The following is a 7,211-nucleotide window of genomic DNA, read 5'->3' on the forward strand; positions in this document are numbered from 1 at the left end:
CCTGCCCATGTACTTCATTGATCATTCCACTACACTTAGAACTGAAGGAGTCACTGTTATAGAATGAGTTTTGTTATTTCAATTTATACTTGTTGAACTCTTTTGTTGCTTAGTGTCCACATTAGCTTAATTTTTTTTTTTTTTTTTTTGCGGTACGCGGGCCTCTCACTGCTGTGGCCTCTCCCGTTGCGGAGCACAGGCTCTGGACGCACAGGATCAGCGGCCATGGCTCACAGGCCCAGCCGCTCCGCAGCATGTGGGATCCTCCCAGACCGGGGCACGAACCCGCGTCCCCTGCATCGGCAGGCGGACTCTTCAACCACTGCGCCACCAGTGGTTAATTTTTATTTTACTATAAAATTTTATTTTTTTTCACTATAATTTTTATTTTACTATATTTTATTTTTATTTTACTTAATTTTTATTTTACTATATTTTATTTTATTTTACTATAAACTCAATAGCTCAGGCAAGACCAAGTAGTAATGCCTCTCATTTCCCCCCTTATCTGTAGAGTCTGGCCTGAAGGACTAAGGGGAGAAACAACCTCAAAAGAACTTCATGCTTTTCTGATATGAGAAACATTTAAATAATAGTAGGCAGGTGGTTCTTGTCAATAGTGGCTTTCTGTGCAGTTATCCAGCAGTCTAACTTTTCTTTCTTGCTGAAAATTGTTATAAAGCTCTTCTTCATTTATCTGTTCCATAAACAGGACAAAGGGATTACAAGTGTATGGGAATAGAAGTGCCCAGCACTTTTATTTGGGATACATTTCAAATCATAGATGTAGACAAGCTATAACTATCTTTTAAAAAAAGTTGTATGGTTTAGTCCTTGCATACTGTAGCAAATTTATTTTTCACAACTTTACCTTAGTATTCACGATGCTTTGGGCTTTTTCAAGTCTTTTTGTTGTTGTTGTTCAGGAATAACAAATTAACTTTATTATGTAACATAAAAAATGCAATAGGAAAGCAAAATAGCCTATATAACAAAATACATACACACATACTATGATACATAAATTATTTATGTTTTCTAAACAGTATTATATCCCTTACCTACTAGGGATAATTGAGATATGACTGAGTATCCAAAAGAAAACTGTCTCTAACTAAGGAAAATTGATCCTTACAAAAATTGGCTGAAATTATTCAAGTAATTTTTTAAAAAGGTGAGTGTTTTGAAACTTTCTATCCTTTGCACTCCTTTTTTCTATCCATCCTGTCAGGGAGCCATAGGAGCTTAAAAGATTTTTGAGAAAATGCCCGTCTTCCAGAACTTAGACCACTTGATGTCCCTCTTTACACACAGTGAAAAAGTACAGCGAGTATGAACTACTTCACACACTGCAGGAAGATACTGTCCAATCCTGTTTGTATTATTAAAATAAGATTTGAGACTTTAATCATTTAGATTTAAATTTTTGCTCTTCAGGTAAGCTGAATGGTAGGTCACTCTAGTGGGTAGTTCACAGTGTTTGGTGAAATAAATTTAATATTAATTCTTCTCCAAATGTATAGCTCTACTCTGTGTCTCTGTATGGATACTCCAAAGAGGTACTTTGAGGAATCTTACAAGTACTTTTTTTTTAAAAAACATCTTTATTGGAGTATAATTGCTTTATAATGGTGTGTTAGTTTCTGCTTTATAGCAACGTGAATCCGCTCTACATATACATAAAAATATGGAACGCTTCACGAATTTGCATGTCATTCTTGCACAGGGACCATGCTAATCTTCTCCGTATCGTTCCAATTTTAGTATATGTGCTGCCGAAGCGAGCACACAAGTACTTATAATTATGTTTGGTGAGATGGTTTAAAATCAATTATAACTCCTTTAGGAGGTCCTGGGGGACGTTTTGCTCTGAAGGGGGAAGAATTTTCCGCCGCCTAATGTCAGGAAATGTACATGCTTTGGAAGCTCTTTAGTTAGTTCAGAAACCATATTGTAGGAAAGCCAGTTCTCTAACCTGCCCTCTAGGTAGGTATCACATCAGTGTCCGGGGAAATTCGTGAGTTTAGGATTGATAAACTGCAACCTTATTCCTCCAAGGAGATGTATTTTTCCTGTGACTTACATACCATGATTGGTTTTTTAGTTAATTCTTCCTCTGGATTATCTTGCAGTTGTTGCTAGAAAGTAAGTGTCCAGATATGGGTGTTTGGTTGTGTGATAAATGTAACTTTAATATAAAGCATTTGGCAGAGGAAGATTCTGTAAGGTCATGGTTTTCATGATGTTTTAAGTGTTAGGACTGGAAATTTTCTTAAAGATCTCTACTCAACTCTTTAACTCATTAGGAAACTGTGGCTCCAACAAAGTTAAGCAGCTAGTGGCAATTCCAGGACTAGAGAGATCATGTTGAACCATGGCTAGGTGTTTTGGCTCTGAAGTCCCACAGTGCACCCCTGCCACTTATTAGCTGTGTGACCTTGTGCAAGTCAAATCACCTCTCTGTGCTTCAGTTTCCACATCTGAAAATGGGATAGTCTTAGTACATAGTTTGCAGGGATATTATAAGGATTAAATAAATGAATATGAGTTAAACATTTAGTACAGTGCCTGGTGTACATTGAGTACTGAATAAATGCTGTTAGAATTAGAATTCAGGTTTCTTACCTCTCAGTTGATTGCTTTATAGTTGTGCCACATTGTTTCTCCTGACATCCCTTAAATATATTTGATATAGCATTCAAAATGTTTCATTAGTGTTATTTCTCATTAGAATTGATAAAATATTTTTTAAAAGAACACATATTTAACAAGTATCATGACTATTTTTTTTTCCGTGTGAGAGATGGCTATGTAATAAATGAAGAATTTGGAATGAAATGAAAAAATTAAATGATGTATGTCTGAGTATATTCAGATAGTATTTTATTATTCCTTTTTTTTGAATTTTATTTTATTTTATACAGCAGATTCTTATTATTTATTCATTTTATACATATTAGTATATAGATGTCAATCCCAATCTCCCAATTCATCACACACACCCCCAACTCCCCCACCGCTTTCACGCCTTGGTGTCCATACATTTGTTTTCTATATCTGTGTCTCAATTTCTGGCCTGCAAACTGGTTCATCTGTACCATTTTTCTAGGCTCCACATATATGCGTTAATATACGATATTTGTTTTTCTCTTTCTGACTTACTTCACTCTGTATGACAGTATCTAGATTCATCCACGTCTCTACAAATGACTCACCTTTGTTCCTTTTTCTGGCCTAGTAATATTCCATTGCATATATGTACCACATCTTCTTTATCCATTTATCTGTCGATGGGCATTTAGGTTGCTTCCATAACCTGCCTATTGTAAATAATGCTGCAGTGAACATTGGGGTGCATGTGTCTTTTTGAATTATGGTTTTCTCTGGGTATACACACAGTAGTGGGGATTGCTGGGTCATATGGTAATTCTATTTTTAGTTTTTTAAGGAACCTCCATACTGTTCTCCATAGTGGCTGTATCAATTTACATTCCCACCAACAGTGCAAGAGCGTTCCCTTAACTCCACACTCTCTCCAGCATTTGTTGTTTGTAGATTTTCTGATGATGCCCATTCTAACTGGTGTGAGGTGATACCTCATTGTAGTGTTGATTTGCATTGCTCTAATAATTAGTAATGTTGAGCAGCTTTTCATGTGCTTCTTGGCCATCTGTATGTCTTCTTTGGAGAAATGTCTACTTAGGTTTCTGCCAATTTTTTGATTGGGTTGTTTGTTTTTTTAATATTGAGCTGCATGAGCTGTTTATATATTTTGGAGATTAATCCTTTGTCCGTTGATTCATTTGCAAATATTTTCTCCCATTCTCAGGGTTGTCTTTTCATCTTGTTTGTAGTTTCCTTTGCTTTGCAAAAGCTTTTAAGTTTCATTAGGTCCCATTTGTTTATTTTTGTTTTTATTTCCATTACTCTAGGAGGTGGATCAAAAAAGATCTGGCTGTGATTTATGTCAAAGAGTGTTCTTCCTATGTTTTCCTCTAAGAGTTTTATAGTGTCCAGTCTTACATTTAGGTCTCTAACCCATTTTGAGTTTATTTCTGTGTATGGTGTTAGGGAGTGTTCTAATTTCATTCTTTTACATGTAGCTGTCCAGTTTTCCCAGCACCACTTATTGAAGAGACTGTCTTTTCTTCATTGTATATCCTTGCCTCCTTTGTCATAGATTAGTTGACCATAGGTGTGTGGGTTTATCGCTGGGCTTTCTATCCTGTTCCATTGATCTATATTTCTCTTTTTGTACCAGTACCATATTGTCTTGATTACTGTAGCTTTGTAGTATAGTCTGAAGTCAGGGAGTCTGATTCCTCCAGCTCCGTTTTTGCCCGTCAAGACTGCTTTGGCCATTTGGGGTCTTTTGTGATTCCATACAAATTTTAAGAGTTTTTGTTCTAGTTCTGTAAAAAATGCCATTGGTAATTTGATAGGGATTGCATTGAATCTGTAGATTGCTTTGGGTAGTATAGTCATTTTTACAATATTGATTCTTCCAATCCAAGAACATGGTATATGTCTCCATCTGTTGGTATCATCTTTAATTTCTTTCATCAGTGTCTTATAGTTTTCTGCATACAGGTCTTTTGTTTCTCTAGGTAGGTTTATTCCTAGGTATTTTATTCTTTTTGTTGCAGTGGTAAATGGGAGTGTTTCCTTAATTTCTCTTTCAGATTTTTCTTCATTAGTGTATAGGAATGCAAGAGATTTCTGTGCATTAATTTTGTATCCTGCAACTTTACCAAATTCATTGATTAGCTCTAGTAGCTTTCTGGTGGCATCTTTAGGATTCTCTATGTCTAGTATCATGTCATCTGCAAACAGTGACAGCTTTACTTCTTCTTTTCCAAATGGATTCCTTTTATTTCTTTTTCTTCTCTGATTGCTGTGGCTAAAACTTCCAAAACTATGTTGAATAATAGTGGTGAGAGTGGGCAACCTTGTCTTCTTCCTGATCTTAGTGGAAATGGTTTCAGTTTTTCACCATTTAGGACGATGTTGGCTGTGGGTTTGTCATATATGGCCTTTATTACGTTGAGGAAAGTTCCCTCTATACCTACTTTCTGGAGGGTTTTTATCATAAATGAGTGTTGAATTTTGTCAAAAGCTTTCTTGGCATCTATTGAGATGATCATATGGTTTTTCTCCTTCAATTTGTTAATACGCTGTATCACATTGATTGACTTGCGTATATTGAAGAATCCTTGCATTCCTGCGATAAACCCCATTTGGTCATGGTGTATGATCCTTTTAATGTGCTGTTGGATTGTGTTTGCTAGTATTTTGTTGAGGATTTTTGCATCTATGTTCATCAGAGATATTGGCCTGTAGTTTTCTTTCTTTGTGACATTTTTGGTTTTGTTATCAGGGTGATGGTGGCCTCGTAGAATGAGGTTGGGAGTGTTCTTCCCTCTGCTATATTTTGGAAGAGTTTGAGAAGGATAGGTGTTAGCTCTTCTCTAAATGTTTGATAGAATTCGCCTGTGAAGCCATCTGGTCCTGGGCTTTTGTTTGTTGGAAGATTTTTAATCACAGTTTCAATTTCAGTGCTTGTGATTGGACTGTTCATATCTTCTATTTCTTCCTGTTTCAGTCTCGGAAGGTTGTGCATTTCTAAGAATTTGTCCATTTCTTCCAGGTTGTCCATTTTATTGGCATAGAGTTGCTTGTAGTAATCTATCATGATCCTTTGCATTTCTGCAGTGTCAGTTGTTACTTCTCCTTTTTCATTTCTAATTCTATTGATTTGAGTCTTCTCCCTTTTTTTCTGGATGAGTCTGGCTAATGGTTTATCAATTTTGTTTATCTTGTCAAAGAACCAGCTTTTAGTTTTATTGATCTTTGCTATTGTTTCCTTCATTTCTTTTTCATTTATTTGTGACCTGATCTTTATGATTTTTTTTCCTTCTGCTAACTTTGGGTTTTTTTTGTTCTTCTTTCTCTAATTGCTTTAGGTATAAGGTTAGGTTGTTTGTTTGAGATGTTTCTTGTTTCTTAAGGTAGGATTTTATTGCTATAAACTTCCCTCCTAGAATTGCTTTTGCTGCATCCCATAGGTTTTGGGTCGTCGTGTTTTCATTGTCATTTGTTTCTAGGTATTTTTTGATTTCCTGTTTGATTTCTTCAGTGATCTCTTGGTTATTAAGTAATGTATTGTTTAGCCTCCATGTGTTTGTATTTTTTACATATTCTTTTCCTGTAATTGATACCTAGTCTCATAGCGTTGTGTTTGTAAAAGATACTTGATATGATTTCAATTTTCTTAAATATACCAAGGCTTGATTTGTGACCCAAGGTGTGATCTATCCTGGAGAATGTTCCATGAGCACTTGAGAAGAATGTGTATTCTGTTGTTTTTGGATGGAATGTCCTATAAATATCAATTAAGTCCATCTTGTTTAATGTTTCAGTTAAAGCTTGTGTTTCCTTATTTATTTTCATTTTGGATGATTTGTCCACTGGTGAAAGTGGGGTGTTAAAGTCCCCTCCTATGATTGTGTTACTGTCGATTTCCCCTTTTATGGCTGTTAGCATTTTCCTTATGTATTGAGGTGCTCCTATGTTGGGTGCATAAATATTTACAATTGTTATATCTTCTTATTGGATTGATCCCTTGATCATTATGTAGTGTCCTTCTTTGTCTCTTGTAATAGTCTTTGTTTTAATGTCTATTTTGTCTGATATGAGAATTGCTACTCCAGCTTTCTTTTGATTTCCATTCACATGGAATATCTTTTTCCATCCCCTCACTTTCAGTGTGTATGTGTCCCTAGGTCTGAAGTGGGTCTCTTGTAGACAGCATATATACGGGTCTTGTTTTTGTATCCATTCAGGCAGTCTATGTCTTTTGGTTGGAGCATTTAGTCCATTTACATTTAAGGTAATTATGGATATGTATGTTTCTATTACCATTTTCTTAATTGTTTTGGGTTTGTTATTGTAGTTCTTTTCCTTCTTTTGTGTTTCCTGCCTAGAGAATTTCCTTTCGCATTTGTTGTAAAGCTGGTTTGGTGGTGCTGAATTCTCTTAGCTTGTCTCTAAGGGTTTTAATTTCTCCGTAGAATCTGAATGAGATCCTTGCTGGGTAGAGTTATCTTGGTTGTAGCTTTTTCCGTTTCATCACTTTAAATATGTCCTGCCACTCCCTTCTGGCTTGCAGAGTTTCTGTTGAAAGATCAGCTGTTAATCTTATGGGGATACTC

General features: G+C 35.7%; 1 non-coding gene across 1 annotated transcript; it reads right to left on the reverse strand.

Annotated features, from left to right (window-relative positions):
* Nucleotides 1-1,681: 1,681 nt before the first annotated feature.
* Nucleotides 1,682-1,788, reverse strand: LOC115802523 (U6 spliceosomal RNA). Its single transcript, XR_004022986.1, has one exon. It is a non-coding gene; the product is annotated as a U6 spliceosomal RNA (small nuclear RNA).
* Nucleotides 1,789-7,211: the final 5,423 nt, after the last annotated feature.

The sequence above is a fragment of the Delphinapterus leucas genome, chromosome 20 (genome assembly GCF_059928025.1).
Source record: "Delphinapterus leucas isolate spDelLeu-1000000601 "Yukka" chromosome 20, BTC_Dleu_Yukka2, whole genome shotgun sequence".
NCBI classification, from domain to species: Eukaryota; Metazoa; Chordata; class Mammalia; order Artiodactyla; family Monodontidae; genus Delphinapterus; species Delphinapterus leucas.